This window comes from Polistes fuscatus, unplaced genomic scaffold, assembly GCF_010416935.1.
Source record: "Polistes fuscatus isolate 324 unplaced genomic scaffold, CU_Pfus_HIC Scaffold70, whole genome shotgun sequence".
Classification (NCBI taxonomy): Eukaryota; Metazoa; Arthropoda; class Insecta; order Hymenoptera; family Vespidae; genus Polistes; species Polistes fuscatus.
Genome location: NW_025113152.1, coordinates 25676 through 42320, shown reverse-complemented (window position 1 = coordinate 42320; position 16645 = coordinate 25676). Strand labels below are relative to the sequence as shown.

General features: G+C 29.7%; 1 non-coding gene and 1 pseudogene across 1 annotated transcript; one reads left to right on the top strand and one right to left on the bottom strand.

Annotated features, from left to right (window-relative positions):
- Positions 1-2436: 2436 nt before the first annotated feature.
- On the bottom strand, positions 2437-2510 carry Trnai-aau. Its single transcript has one exon. It is a non-coding gene; the product is annotated as a tRNA-Ile (tRNA).
- A 1411-nt stretch (positions 2511-3921) lies between these two features.
- LOC122524508 lies at positions 3922-14631 on the top strand (annotated as a pseudogene).
- The last annotated feature ends 2014 nt before the right edge of the window (positions 14632-16645 follow it).

Below are 16645 nucleotides of genomic sequence, written 5' to 3'. Positions count from 1 at the left end.
ATTGAATGCTCAACTTTTCGGCAAAATAATTGTGATATACATAATCCAAATAAAAAAACTTTAAATGCGTTTTTCTCGAAACTATGTTTTTCAAGTAGCTGACCACTATAATTCAATAACCACTCGATGTATTTAATTGAAATTTCTACTACTTATTAATTGCACTAGAAACTTATTCTTCATCGAAGGATTTTTGTTTATGTGAATAATTTGAATTTTTTTACAATTTTTTTTAACAAAAAACTCATGATTTTTTGTCGAAAATCGAAAAAAATGCCAAAAGCTGCTATTTTGTTAATTTTCCAAAAAAATATAAAAGCGTAATAGAGGACTAGGTTTATTATTAAACTAATATTTATATTTTTTTTGATGATCTAGTAAGATGTTCTAATAGCACTACTTGCGAAACCAGGTCTGACAAAGATAGAGATATTTTTATAAATAATAATTATTCTTTTTTTTTATTTTGTAGAAGTCAAATTAAAAAATAATATAAAAACGCTGTGTAATTAGTTTTATAAAATAAACTTAATTATTATAACAAAAAATCATTCAGAATTCTCCTTTTTTCACGCCTCTGACAGCATCTCCTCTCTTAAGCTGACTGCAACAAGACTGTATGTTTTACAAATAGAACAAATATAGATATTCATGAATGTTCATCAACTTTGTAATAATGTGTGGAATATATCATTACCAATGGTGCTCGGTAATTTTTTCTAAAAGCTTCGATTTTTAGTAGATTGTCACTTATAACATGAGTGTACGAACGTATTGCCTATCGCCAGGCGCTGAATAATGAAAAAAGCGTATAATTATATTTTTATTATTTCAATAATACAATAAAATATGTCTGAAGTAACCGTTTTGTTTTTCCATTTTTAAATTGAGTTAAACACAAAACTAAAGAATTAATTGATATAATTTTATTACTAAATTAAAGGGGTAGAAGTCCAAACAATAAGAAAAAAATATAGGTTAGGGTCTTTGAACACGTAAACGCAACAAAAGAAAGTACAAAAACAATCTATCGACAAAATCCACAATCACTTAGTTGCCGTTAAAAGAGCAAGTTTCTTCATTGAATTGAAATTATTTGCTAAATATTCTCATAGATTTCATATAATATTTTCAATTTTCAATGTCTGATCATTATCGGCGCGTAGGTCAGTTCAAAGATGTGCGTAAATTACAGATTCGCCACCACTGATATATAGGGTAAAATGCATCCTTGATGTTTATGTGCTTATTTATTTATTTTTTTTTTTTTTTTTATTGTTATAAAATTTTGCTGGCACTGTTAGAAGGTAAATAACCGATCCGGGAAAGTTGGTCCTATGTCAAGCAAGCTTACTTCGAGGATAAGATACAGATCGAACTTTCTCGAAATAATTGTCACAGTAATAAAAATCAAAAACTCTAATTATAAGAAAAACAGATGGGAATGTAGAAAAATGAAGAAAAAAACGTATACCTCTTTGTAAGACTCAAAAGAACACAAATGTATTTATACTGCGCGTGATTTTACTGCATCAATTAGAAACCTTAATTTTAGATATATTGTTTATAAAATTTTGTTTAGTAATTAAAATTACTTACCGCCGCTAGTTAGTAATCCATAAGAAAGCCAGGGCCTAAGAGGTTAGTAAATAACTCTTTTTTCAATATGTTCCTTGCTCTTCAGTAGTTCCTACGATGAAAATTCATATTTTTTAAATCATATAAATTGATTTTTCGATTTACGTTTTAATTCTTTAAAGCACGAAATTTTATGCTTATAAATCTATCGAAATTTGTTTTTTTATAATTTGAGAATTTGTATTACATAAAATGAAAGAAAAAAAATTTTAAATAGTCTTTTTAAACTAAAGTTGTATAAGATACATAGATTGACAAGCCATGCTTTGTATAAAGTAATTTTAAATTTTCGTGCTAGTTTAAAAAATATTACCATATGCATTTTTTGTGATGAATGGAATGGAATACATTTTTAGCTTTTCTGTTCCTTAAAAATTAAAATTAAATAAAAAACAATTGATTATTATTTTTATTTTATAATAATTTACCTGAATATTATCCGGATCAAATAAAGCTATCGAAGAAATAAAGAAACTTCAGACTTTGTAAATTGGATAATATTTATTACTTATTCTCCAGAATTTTTTAAGTAAATGTTCTGTATTATTGGAAAAAGAGTTAATATTAAGTGAAAACTTTATATGGACTGGGAAAAATCACAGTTTTCAGTATAATTTCTAAATAAAAAAATATTATAATATTCCTCACCTTTGTTACGTCCGTTGAATGTTAAATGAACAACTTCCGTTGATGAAATGATAATATTGAAAAATCCGAGATTTTACTAACATATACAAATATGAAGATAATTTTCTGCTGATATATATATATTTGTCAACCCGATTTGGTTTACACAGTAGGCCCCGGAGGTATTCGAACCCTCGATCTCCTGTTTATTAGACAGGCGCTTTAACCAACTGAGCCACAGCGCTGATTTCTGCTAATATATATTTATTTGATAAATGCATAAGTAAAAGCGTCAAAATCTCAACTATTTTAACCTATGATTTTTCCATCATTAAGTTTTATATAATTTTATGTACAATAATAGCTAAAGATTTAAAAAATCATGATAAACTTGCATATCGAAGCAAGATAACGAATTTGAATTATACATGTAACGAAAATTTATTAATTTATCTTTGATGACGAGAAGGTGCGACGAATTTTTGATTTAGCGGAGAAGACGATCGACGGATATTTAACAAGAAACGGACTTCTATACAAGATTGTAGACGACGATATACGACTTGTCGTGCCGAAAACCTTACAATCACAACTCATATGCCGAGTGCACGAGAACAGGCATTTTTTTGTCGGAAAAACCGAGGCTCTCTTGAGAAGGGATTATTGGTTCCAGGGCTTTAGGGTCTTGTTGTCGAAATTCTCGTTATCTAGAGGCTACGAACAAGGCACTACCAAAGATAACGTAGACATATATTAGTAAATTGTATATTTTATTTTGGGTATTTGAGCAATATGATATCGAGGAACGTCTCCTGACAGATTTCCCAGTGACAATTCTAATGGAGTACCACAAGTGTTCAAAGTTTGAAAAAATATCTGAGCCTCTAGCCCTCTAGCCTCTCCTTGTTAGAAATATTTTCATGGTAATTGTAAAAACTACTCAATGAATATCAATAAATATTTATATAAATTCCTTTATATAAATACCTTTGGTTAGTTATATTTTATTCTTAGGTATTACTAGATAGTGTACGATTTATCAAACTGATTCCTCTTATTGTGCCATATTTATTTATCAATATTTATCAATTTTATGTAAGAGCGTGTCGATATTCATTAAAATAAATAAAATCGTTAATAAGATTAGTAACGAATAATACAAATATTTCCTGTCTATATTTAAAATTACATATTTCATACGCTTAATTTTTTATAGGGTACAACTTGGGCATTCTAACTCTACGTGTTCAAATGCATATCAATGATACTTTGAAATCTGTTTATCTTTTTTTCGAATCTCAATAAAGGTAAATTTATTTATATTTTTATCAAGTCGATATAAAATTTAATATTATTTTCACTAAGCAACAGAATTAATAACAAAACTAATAAGAATATAAAGTTATAGAGTTAACACTATAATTTATTCGTTTCTTCGTTTATCTTTTTCACTTATATAACAATTTATCAAATGTCTACGGACAAATTGTAAAGATGTATGGAGTTATAAAATAAAAACGCGCTTATCCGACCTTATATCTCATTTCTCATTCACAAGAAACTTAATAAATATGCGAATAAAGAAGAAGAACCGGTTTGGTTATTCACATCAATAAAGGTAATAATATGTTCTGCGTTCAGTTTGTTAGGCGTTGAGCTCAAGAAATTATTATTTTTGGAATAACATTCTTCTAAGTTACTTCATCTTAATTGTTTCATTTTTCTATCTCTCTTACTCAAAGTGATCCAGTGATTAACACAAATTACAGGACGCATCGACGTATACTTCATTGTGCAACAATAATATTATTATTATTGCAATTTTTATTGCCATTGTGCAATAAAACGAGTGCTCGTAAGTATCAAATTTATTTATTTTTTCGTACGTTTTCCTCTTTCTCGTAATATGTTTATTTTAATATGAAGTGAGTAAAAGATATCTCCCTCAATTTTCAATATCTTGTTTTTCTTTTTGTTTCTTTAATTCGTCTTTGTATTATCCTATTAATAATCGTCATTAGTTCGTGCATGTGTTTCTTTTTATGTAAAACTATTTAGGCGATGCATATTGGTCTCAAATCCTGAAAACGTGGAGAAAGTCAAAAAATCAAGTTTTCTTTAGAGTTTTAACCATGGAAATATCTATGGTGGACCTCTTAATGTCTTTATCATCGGTTTTTAATAAGTAAATGACTATGCACGCTAGTAATTTTACAGTATAAACGCTTTTACGATTTGCTGCGCCCCGAAAATTACGGTCTATTAAAACGCGCATAGTGTAGTTAATATTTGTCCGATTTCAACATATAAATATAGACTTAATTATATTTATTACTTAGAAATTTACATAAAAAAAGATAATAGTCACTAACTGATGCAATATGAGAAAAATGTTTTCAAACGAGCTTATAGTTACGTATACTGCCGCAATTCGCACTCTCCGTTATTGTTAAATGTTCATTGAACCTCTAAAAAAAACCTATATTAAAAAATTAGGTGATTTTAGTTGTATTTTCAGATGTTATGTAGGGCTTTTTACGATATTGCACAACCGTAATGACTTTATACTTTTTTCACCATTTTGTGTAATTGTAAATAAAAAAAATTACAAGCGAATGTAATATAAAGAAATAATTTTAAAGAAAAAAATTTTATTAAAACATAAAAAATGAAAAAGAAATTAAAAAATCATCATAATTATTGATTTATCTTTAAATTTTTGTCCGCAATTCTGTTTTTTAACAAAATAATATTAAACTCGTAATCAGCGATCTCGAAACGCTTTATATATATGAGGTACAACTTTCAACGAAATTAAACTACATCTTTTACTTTCGTACACGTTTACGGGATTTGAAATCGGTGAACGTCGTCTCTGGCTTTACAATATTTTATTTACTAAAATTTTAATTCCTATTTCAAATATTTATTTAATTTCACAATAGTGAGAAATCTATTATTTGAAATAGTATGCCAGATAAAAATTATACTAATATTATAGAGTATTGGTTGGACGTAACACTTTATAATTATGGATAAGTTTTTTCTGAGTACTCAACTTAAAAAAAATTGAAAAAAAACGGGAAAATATATTTTTGTGCAAACATTTGCAGACGCCACAGCAATGCATATCATAAACAAAGACCCGCAACAAGCAAATGAGTCGTTATAAAACCAAATGAACTCTTTCGAAGAAAGGTTACGTAATAAGAAAATCAAGGTAAACTCTACTAAGTGTAAACATATCACATTTGCATTGAGGAAAAACCAAATATACCCAAACTACAACTATATAATACAGAAATTTCGCAAGTAACGACGGTCAAGAGAGAGTATTTGGGACTATATCTAAATTCCAAACTAACATTGAAAAAACATATAAATGCCAAAATTGAACGAATTCGTTTGAAAAGGAGACAGAAAGAAGAAATAACAATCTACAGATACGAAAGAAGAATTGATACATACATTGTTCCGTCATTTGCCGGAACATTTAAAAGAATTTATCGCAACGGATAATTCTGATCGTATTCACAAAGAGAAAGATACCAGAGAAAAACTTTTAAAAAAAACTAATGTGTATACTTATGTACGCACGTAAGAAGTTATAATTCTTGGCGTACAAAAACGAATATAACCTCAATAAACTCAAAAATAACTTCAAAAAAATAACTTCAAAGAAAAAAAATAACTTAAAAAAAAAAAATAATAATAATAATTATTATTATTATTATTAACATTATTAATTTTTCTTATACCTTTTTAATTTTCCTTGTTAATATATATATATAAGAAAGAATAAAAAAAATTAAAATTTAGATATCAGTCCACACTAAATATAAGAGAGATATATCGAATTACTTATTACAAAATCGTTCGTGTACTTTTATATCATAGATCCTTAACACTGTTTTGTTTTAAAACTGTATTGTATTTTATATACTACTTCAGTTTATTGTTTTACACATGCCGGAATTTTTTTTAATTTTTTTGCATGTTGCACTAATTTATTAACATTTTAAAACGCTAATATTAAGTTGGAACCTCTAAAATAATTGTTGATTTTATAAGATAGCTTTGGTATCGAAATAAAGGACAATATCTCATAACGTTTATTGGACTAATTAAATAGTTTATAACTACATGTCGCTAATATTTTGTCAAATATTATCGTTTCTTTTTCGGGAATTCTTCATTTAACGTTCTAGTAGTCTAACGATTTAGCAAATTTCTCATAAATGCGCTAGAAATTATATTTTATACAAAACACAGGAAAAACAAATCTTGTAGATATTGTTAAACATATTCTCTTGACATTTTACTATTATAGATCATTTGTATGTATCTGTGTGCCAAAAACTAATAGAAAAGAAACGAATAATAAAACTATTTAATTTGTAAAGGGATTAATCATTAACAAGCACATAATTCTTTAGAAAAATTTAAAGTTTAAAATAATAATTAATACGTAAAATACCTTTTGCCAAATTTATAGTTCAATTTTTTACTTTTTCTATGTTCCAGATAGAATGATGCTCGCAATCTTTTTAGGTACAATTTTATTTCTATTTGCATTACATTGTTTTATAAGATATAGAAGAGTGGGAAGACTTATAAGTCTAATTCCAGGACCTCACGAATATCCGATAATTGGGAATTTGTATCACTTTCGAATTGAAAATGGTAAGGAATATTAAAATATTTTGACTTAGAAATTATACAGTAAACTGTGATTTTTCTCAGTCGATAAAGTTGTCACTTACTAATAACTTATTACCAATAATAGAACATTTACTTGAGAAATTCTGGAGATTAAGTAATGGGTATTATCCAATTTATAAGCTTTGGATCCTTATTTTTCCTTTAGTAGTTCTACTTGATCCCGAGGACGTTAAGGTAAATTTTATTATAAATTTCATTCATTATAAAAAATACATAGTCAAATATTCTTCAAACCAGCACGAAAATTTAACATTACTTTAAAATAGCATAGCAGGATTACCTATGTATCTTTCTACTGCTACATAACTAAAGTTTATTGTTAATTTTCGCTAATTCATTTTATGGAATAAAAATTCTCAGATAATGATAAAAAAAACTTGGATATTTATAAGAGTAAAATGTCTTGCTTCAAAGAATTAAATGTAAATCGAAAATTATCAATTCATATAAGTTAAAAAATATGAATTTTCATCGTAGGAACTATTAAAGAGCAATGAACATATTAAGAAAGCAGCCTTTTACAAATATCTTAAGCCCTGGCTTTCCTATGGATTATTAACTAGCAGCGGTAAGTAATTTAAACGAATAAAAATAATCTTTTTATTGTATATTTAAAATAAAATATACTAAATAATAAAATGAAAAAGGGCACGTTAGTAATACGTCTATATTTGTTTGTGTCTTACAAAGAGAGTTCGTAGCACTTTTTCCTTTTTTCGACATTTCAATCCGTTTCTATTACAATTAGAGTTTTCGATTTTAATAATTATAACACATTTCGAGAAAGTTTCATCAGTACTCTATCTTCGATGTAAGCTTGCTTGGCATAGGAGCAGCTTTTCCGGATCAGTTATTTATCTTTTAACAGTGCAAGCCAAATGTCGTAATAATCAGTAAACTGGAGATATTTCTTAATTACAATTTTTACAATTTTTTTTATTTTTGTTTTTATTTATCTCCTTACTTCTTTACAATTCGTCCGTAGACATCTGGTAAATTGTTAGACAAGTAAGAAATACAGCACTTGGAAGGCATCTCCAATGAGCGAGTGTCGCTGTTGTCATTTATTTTCCGCAGATTTAATATTTTATTAGGTCTTTAGGGCTGATTCTTTTAAGCCTGTCCTGAGAAATCTTTTATATTTTTCTGAGTGGCTACCATTACAACTTAGGCAACTGACGTTTTTATTTCTGCCCTTTTGGGGAAAAAGTATTGTAAGACACTTCTGTGCGAATTTGACACAGGCTGGATTTAGATTTCAGTAATTTTTGTAACTCTTTTCGTTTTTTTGTTGATACATGTGTTATCTTCCGTCTTAAATGTTTAGTGCATTGGTTATAATTATCTTTCTGAGCGTTTCTGAAATGATAGTTTTTACTTTGACTTGGATATCATTCAGGTATTCTATTATATAATTATCTTGTCCAGCAATGTTTAAGGTAGTAGTCTGGTAACTTGAGTTCAAAAAATCGAAAATTTTTTTTTTGCTTAATTTGAAAGTGCAATGTCTTGAGAATATACTGTGAAAATTTCAGACAGAAATTCGAAGTATTTCGGGAGTTATAACGAGTTTCTTAGAGCGCCTCGGAGTCCAACCTTTCAAGTTGACCAACAGCTGCAACCGCTTGGACCCTTCTTTTGTTTGCGCGCATTTTTATACCTGGGTTGACTCTGTTATTCTATTATATATATATATACTTTAAAGTATATTCAACTCAAAATTCACAGTACTCGTTAGTATTTGATCGTGCGTTGACACGTAAGCATCTAAGATGGATAGGAAAGGAAAAAAACGTGGTACGAAAAGTCCTGGAGATCCAGGCATCAAGCGAAAATTTCACGGTAATAGATGCACTGCTGAAAAAGATGTAACATGTGTGAGCAAGTCTGCTGAAAAATTAAAAAATGAAGAAGATATTGAAGTAGCCATTGATGAGAGCTCAACTTACGCTCTTTTAAGTTTTACTTTAGTATTCAGTGCTCTAGAAAGTGTTCTGATTTGTAAAGCTTGCAAGAGTGATATAAAATTTCTTAAAAAATATCAAGTTGGATTGGGATTTAACTTGTGTATAAAGTGTAAGTGCGATGAATTCACTACTATTAATTCTTGCCCAAAAGTGAGGAATGCGTTTGAGGTCAACAGACGTCTTACTTTTGTTATGCGACTACTCGGTGTTGGTTTATCGGGTATAAACATTTTTTGTGCCATGATGGATTTGGGACCGGGGTTAAGTAAGAACGGATACTACAGTATCCTTGATACAATACATATTGCTGTCAAAAGTGTTGCTAAAGTTTTATTTCGTAAAGCAGCACAAGAAGAAAAAAAAGAAAATTAGCAAGAAGGAAATATTGCAGATGAAATAACAGTTTCGTTCATATATATACGTTTGTTCATCCACCTGCTTTCGATAATGACACTGCAAATCTTTTGGAACCAATTTACGAAGATCTGTCATCAGATGATCTTTTGGAAAGATGTTTAGGAAGAAACACACAGAATAATAACGAGGCTTTTAATCATTGTGTTGGGAGTTTTGCACCAAAACATATTTTTGTAGGCCAAAAAACTTTAGAAATTGCTGCATTCACTGCAGCATGTATATTTAACGAAGGATTTTTCCCAGTACTAAAAATATTGGAAGTCATGGACGTTACGCTCGGCCCGTGCGCTGTCGCGTTTGCAAAATCCTACAATAAATCTCGGATTGCAAAAGCGGAAAATGCCACAGCAATGTCATCGAAAGAAGCCCGAAAGAGTCGAAGAGCGGACAAAGATGCAGAGAATGATGCCTATGAAGAGGATGAAGGCATATTATACGCTCCAGGCATCGACGATTGACGTAAGTATAAGTTTACTTAGGAAAATTTGTTGTTGAACTTTAAACGCGTTTTTCTCAAAACATTGTTTTTCTGGTCGGCCCGGGTCCTAACTTTTTTTCTACTGAACCGATTGCTTTCAAATTTTAACAGGCTGTTCTACACACGTATAGTTCTCGTCGGTACTAAAAAGAATTTTTTCCACCCCTAACTTTTTATTTTACAACCCTTTCTTTGCTAAAATAAAAGGACTTTTTTTTTCAAAGTCCGCCATTTTGTGATTTACGCTTGAAATTTAAGTAGATCCGACCAAATGAGATGTATATTCTATATTCTATAGATTAAGAATAATCAAGAATATTTGATTTCAGATGACATCAAGAGCCAAAATCACCCGGGCCACCCATGTGCATTTTTTTTGAGGTTCCAACTTCGAGTGACAATAATGTGGGATGCGAGCACCTCCAAGCCAAACACTTAAATAGGCATTCGTGAGGAGATTGGACGGTGGGCCCTGGATAGCTCAATTGGTTAAAGAGCAGTCGCCCGGAAAGCGGAAGATCCGGGTTCGAGTCCCGGTCCAGTCTGTCCAACGGCCCAATTTTTTCACGAATCCTATAATAATAATAGTTATAAACTATTAAATTTTTTCAAATAAATTTTTTTTTATATTTTCATATGTAAATAAAAACACTATAAATATTCAAGATAATTCATTTTCATTTTCCTATAAAAAACCACCCTCCAAAAAAGTCATGAAAATAGGCATAAGTTACCAGACTACTACCTTAAAAAAAGTAAAAGAAAGAAATAACTAATTATCAAAGCCACGAGTCGGCAAAATATGCAATAGTTTTATCGTAGGAATGATTGAGATAGGGAAGGTTACGTAAATCGATATACTCCAATTTACTCGTTAATAAAACAATTTGCCTCGTCATAAAAACTCTCATGGAATTGAGAGAAAAGCCGGGACAAATTATGCTTTATTGCAGAAGAAATAATATAAATAAATATTAGTATGAAGATAGACTAGATAGAGAAAGAAATAACGCAAATACGTCTCGAGGTACCTTTTAACCTTCGTATTGCAACTGTAGCACTCAAAACACGAACCGCCCGGATATACTAGAACGAGTCTACCAACAAAAATTGGTTTTATCCAATAACTCGAGCAGAGAGTCCTTGATTTTCGCGTAGATGTATATTGGTGGTGGTTTCAATGCTTTTTCTTTTTCTAAATTGTCTTTTGTGTTTTAAGTTCTGTTGAATAGTCGAGTAGATCGGAAATATTACTTAGGGGAATGTCTTGAAACCATTGTGTTGCAAATGATATGTAATAGTTATTGTTGTTGTTTTTCGGTCCATTAATCTTACGCTTTTTTGACTTTAAAATTTTTGAAGACTTGGCGGGTTTCCAATTTTGCGAAGTTTCCGAATCCGTTTGCATATCGCCTTCTATAGACGAGTTTCTATTATCGAGTTTGATTAGTCTCTTTTGTGTATATATTAAATTGGTTCATAAAATGTCGGATTTTCTTTACATGCGAACGTCTGTCTCTTGGTTTGCATTATTCTTTTGTTTTTGTACTACTTCGTTTATAGTCGTATTGTTCATTGTTAGAGTCACATTTCAACAAAGCAGATTTTCTAAAAAATGTTAAATCTAATAATTTTTTTAAATTTCATAAAGACTTGAATTCAACCGATATATTCGTGCAATTTTCTTATGAGTATAAACTGGGTAATAATACTACAAAGGCTGCACGCAATATAAATCAGGCATTTGGGAAAAATACTGTTGACAAACGTTGGTTGAAAAAATTTCAGTCTGCTGAATTTTCCCTAAAAAAAAACCGCGAAAAAGTCCCGTAATGTCCATGAAAAATGATACTCTAAAGCATTCATGGAAAAAATCTTACTGTATTTCGAAAAAACATGCTTCCAGAAAAAGTCGACCATACAACAATATTGCGAAATCTTTCTGAAATTGGCAAGTTTAATAAAATTATAAGTGAGCATCGAACGAACTAACCGAATGAAATAAGTTGGATCGGTTGAACGTATGCCTATCATTCCTAACCCGATTTTACAAATGAATTTATATATGAAATTGTGCAGCACCCAACTTATTCACCGGATCTTTTCGCTAATAGACTTTAATTTTATCAAATATGACAGGCATCTATGCATTAAAATCTCTTTGGGAAAAGTGTATTAGAAATAAATAGAATTTATTTTAATTAAATAAATAGATTTTTAAAAAAGACATGCAGTTTTATATATTAACTTTAAAATCCAAAATTTCGTATAAACCAACCTAATACAAGGTTAGATGATCGTTTTGGTTCCATAGTCGGTTGATTTGTTTCGGTATCAGCTATTGTTCGAATAATGAAACTATGGGCGTTATTAACGATTTTAATAGGTTAAATATAGTTTATTTCAATGTTCAATGAGTTAAGCCATAAACTTGCACACGCGATTAGCCAAGAGAGTGCACCGTTTTTCCTCACAAGGACATTGGTCATTTAACCCTTGTATAAGCGACGTAAACTTAAGGTACGTTAAACTATACCTCAACGTATATACTATTTGAATACTTGTATATACTCGAAAGCGGTATGTAGACAAGTTTGTACTTAATAACGATTAAAAAAGGAAAGATCCTTATAATAAAAAGAGAATAAGACGCAATTTGCCCTAAAATATTTGAATAGATTAAATAATATTTTAAATATATCCTAATTTGACAGGTAAAAAATGGCACTTACGACGGAAAATGTTAACACCTGCATTTCACTTCAAAATGATTAATTATTACTTTAATAATTTAAATGAGGAATCACGAAATCTTGTCGAATCTCTTAAAAAGGAGGGAGATGGAGACCCTGTTGTCAAAGATTTACGAACATTTATCAGCCAGTACACTCTCAACGCAATATGCCGTTAGTGAAAAAAACAATTTTTTGTATAATAATTAATAATATTAGTAATGATTTTTTAATTGCCATATCTCTTTTGTAGAAACAGCTTTCGGTACAAAATTGACAGGAAAAAGCAAGCTGGAATCTGAATATCGTAATGCGGTCCATGTTTATGGCAAAATTTTGCATATAGGTAATTGAATAATGTTTTGTTAAGAAACGAAGTCGATCCAATAAAGAATGTGATTTATTGTTCTCTAGACTCGTAAGACCTTGGTACTTCTACGATAAAATATTTGCATTTACACCACTCGGTAGAGTACAAAAAGAAACGTTGAAAACCTTGCACAATTTTTCGAGAAATGTACGTCTTTCATAATAATCATTTATAAGTATTTTTTCGAAAATATTTAGATTAGGAAAATGTTACTTTTTTTTCAGATAATTGCGGAAAGGAAACGTTTTCATAAACAAACTAATGGAAAATATTTGCAAATCTATGAGAATATTGAGGAAGATGACACTTTTAATAAAGAGAAGGAGAAGGACGATGAAAGTATTCGCATTTTAAATAAGAATAAAATTAAATTAAAGAACAAGGTCAATAAAATTTTTATGTTACAGATAGGCAAAACAAAAAAAGACTTTCTTTGCTAGATCTGCTTATAGCCGCGTTTTGGAAAGATAATCAAATAGATGAGGAAGGAATTCGTGAAGAAGTTGATACTTTCATGTTTGAAGTATGTATTTGTAAATGTATTCATTTAGAAAACAAAAGAGAGAAACATTCTACGCATTAACATTTTCTAGGGTCACGACACTACTGCAAGTGCACTGAACTTTGCTTTGAGTCTTTTTGCTAAGCACAAAGATATCCAGGTAATGTTTCCAGCAACAATTATAAGTAGAAATTATTAGCAAAAGAAACAATATTTTACATTTAATACTTTACAAAGAATAATCAATTAATTGTAACACTAATTTTAGTAACTTGTTTCTAATACTAATTAATAGTGATATTAACTTTAAATAAAAAGTTTCGTCAGTACTCGAATTCTAGCAAAAATTATTAAAATTTACAATGTTTTTAGGTTTTGCGATTTAAACAGTTCATACGATAATAATAAATGATGTATTTATTTTTAGGAAAATATAAGAGACGAGGTTAAATCGATTATGGGAGAAGATAATAATTTGACGATATCGTCGTTCCAAGAACTTTCGTATTTAGAGAGATGTTTAAAGGAATCGCTTCGTTTGTATCCAAGCGTCCATTTAATATCTCGGTATATTTCTAAGGATATGCAGCTGAGTATGAAAATAAATGCATTATGTCTTTACGTTAATTTCGTTCGTATCCTATTGATTCTTTATTTTATTCATTATGTAATCGTATTAATTTTGTAGAACATTATTTAATTCCATCTAAAACTATGTGTATTGTAAATATTTACGGCGTGCACAGAAATCCAGAATATTGGCCAAATCCAAATGTTTTCGATCCGACAGATTTTTACCGGAAAATATTAAAGGGCGACATCCCTACTCCTACATACCATTTAGTGCGGGACCGAGAAACTGTATTGGTAAATGTTTCATGCAGAAATGAATATCTAAATTACCCTAAAATTGCTTTTTTATATTCGTCTTTTCCTCATTTTGCAGGTCAAAGATTCGCAATGCTTGAGCTTAAACTGTTTGTAGCATTTATATTGTACAATTTTAAGTTGGAACCGGTGGATGAACTAGACGACGTTACATTTTGGCAGATGCCACTCTGACCTCGTCTAAACCTCTTCGAGTAAAGTTTATACCTATTGCATAGGTATATTTATATATATTGTCCTTAAAAAAATAATATAAATGCAAATACAGTTTTAGATAATTTATTCGTAATCGGTAGATATTGATAGAGAATAAAATGAAATTTTAATTTACACTGTATAAGTGGGTAATATATTTTAATGTTCAAAATACAACAATTTAATATTTTATAAATATATATATCTATTTGGTTGGAAACGAAATAAATACGGATTTTGTCTATAGATTATTATTAAAATAACCGCTCTCACTTATAGTTGATAACCTAATATTTAAAGATCACATATGAAATAACTTTCAATTTTAACAAATTGTCATTGCGCGTAAACTAATGGGTTGAAGTAAGTAAGAGAGGTACAGTTCGATGCGTGTGCTTTGCGAATTTACCATACGCAATGAGTCACTGGTCGGGAACGCATCACACATTTGCGCTTGAGCAATATCTCAATTGCGGTAAATCGTTGGTTCGTGCGCATGGCACTTTTTAAACTCATTTTAATATTCGACGAATAAGTGATGGGCCGAGCACGCAACTTATCTGTTCATGGGTTCAAAGGTTCAAACAAATAGGGACAGACGTATCCAGGACCACTAACATCAGTAGCGACACCAGAATGCATGGATCAAGTACAACGTGAAAATATGTGCAATCGACGTAAATCTATAAGGAAAATTGCAGCCTTTACGGTAATAAAAGAACAAACAGTGTACGTAATTATAAAAAAAGACTACAGTTTCATTCATACAAAATGCTAATCGTGTAATATCTCAACGAAAATGACTAATCTTTACGAGAAACCTCAGCGAGAACGATGTTGAAACGTTTTCGTTCACCATAAACCCTTGGTAACATTTATGGTTTACTGACGAAGCAGATTTCCATATTAATGGATATGTTAATAAGCAGAACATGAAATACTGGTGCTCCTACAACCCTGGAGAACGTCATCAAAAACGTTTAACATTTTGATGCGATATTGTTAAAGATTATTTTATGTTTGTGCATATTGCTTTGCCTGAGTTTGCGTTCTGGAAAAAATAGTAAAGAATGCATCAGATAGTAAGTCTAGATGATCAAAGAACAATTTTCGAAAAACGAGCGACGAGGGAACACATTAAGAGAGTTCAGAGAGTATATTGAGTTGTGCATATACTAGAAGGTATTTTTAAGTACTTACTGAAATATTATAATGGTTGGTTGTAAGTTGAAATAGCAAAAACTTTAACTGACACTTATCCGGCGATTGCATTTCAAGACTCAATTAATATTTATTTGAAAATATTAAAAATTGAACTGTACGAATCACACAAAAGTCGAGCACAGTTACAAGGAATAAGCAAGATATGAATCTGTTAAAAGGTAAAAATAATAATCTTGCTTCTTTAAGAAACAAATATTACAATTCTCTTGAAAAATATTTATTCAAAGCATTAAAAAACTTATTCTTCCGCATAGATGATCAATCATTTTACTGGAAGAGACAGGGCATTATTTCAACAACGGTTAGAAGAAGCCGACGATACTGAAATTATGAAAGAGTATTGAAGACACCGTCTTCTTTTTATTCACACTAGGAAGAAGTCATGTGCATTAATATTCTATCAGAAAAATTCGAAAATGAATACATCTTAGTTATTTATAAATTATTTTCTACAATAATTCTTATTAAACTATAATCTCTTACAGCTTTTTGACCAATATCAGTATACATTTAAATTTTGTTTCAGTTTTTGAGATTTCTAAAACTAATTCAGAAAAGCTTAATGCCTATTACTATCATTGTAAAAATGTATCTAAAAGGAAGTTTCCATCACAAACAAACGTGAACGTTGTAAGGCATATAGGTTGCGAAAATAAATCTTTTGTTACGCTAAAGAATTATAATTTCTTACGTGCGTACAAAAGTACACAAACTAGTTTTTTGTTTTTTTGGATGATCCAGTAAGATGTTCTAATGGTCACTGCAAAGCACAACTTGCGAAACGGGGTCTAACAAAGATGGCGATAGGTTTATAAATTAATAATATTTTTTTTTAATTTTTGTAGAATTCAAGTCAAATTAAATAAAAAATAATTTATAATTATT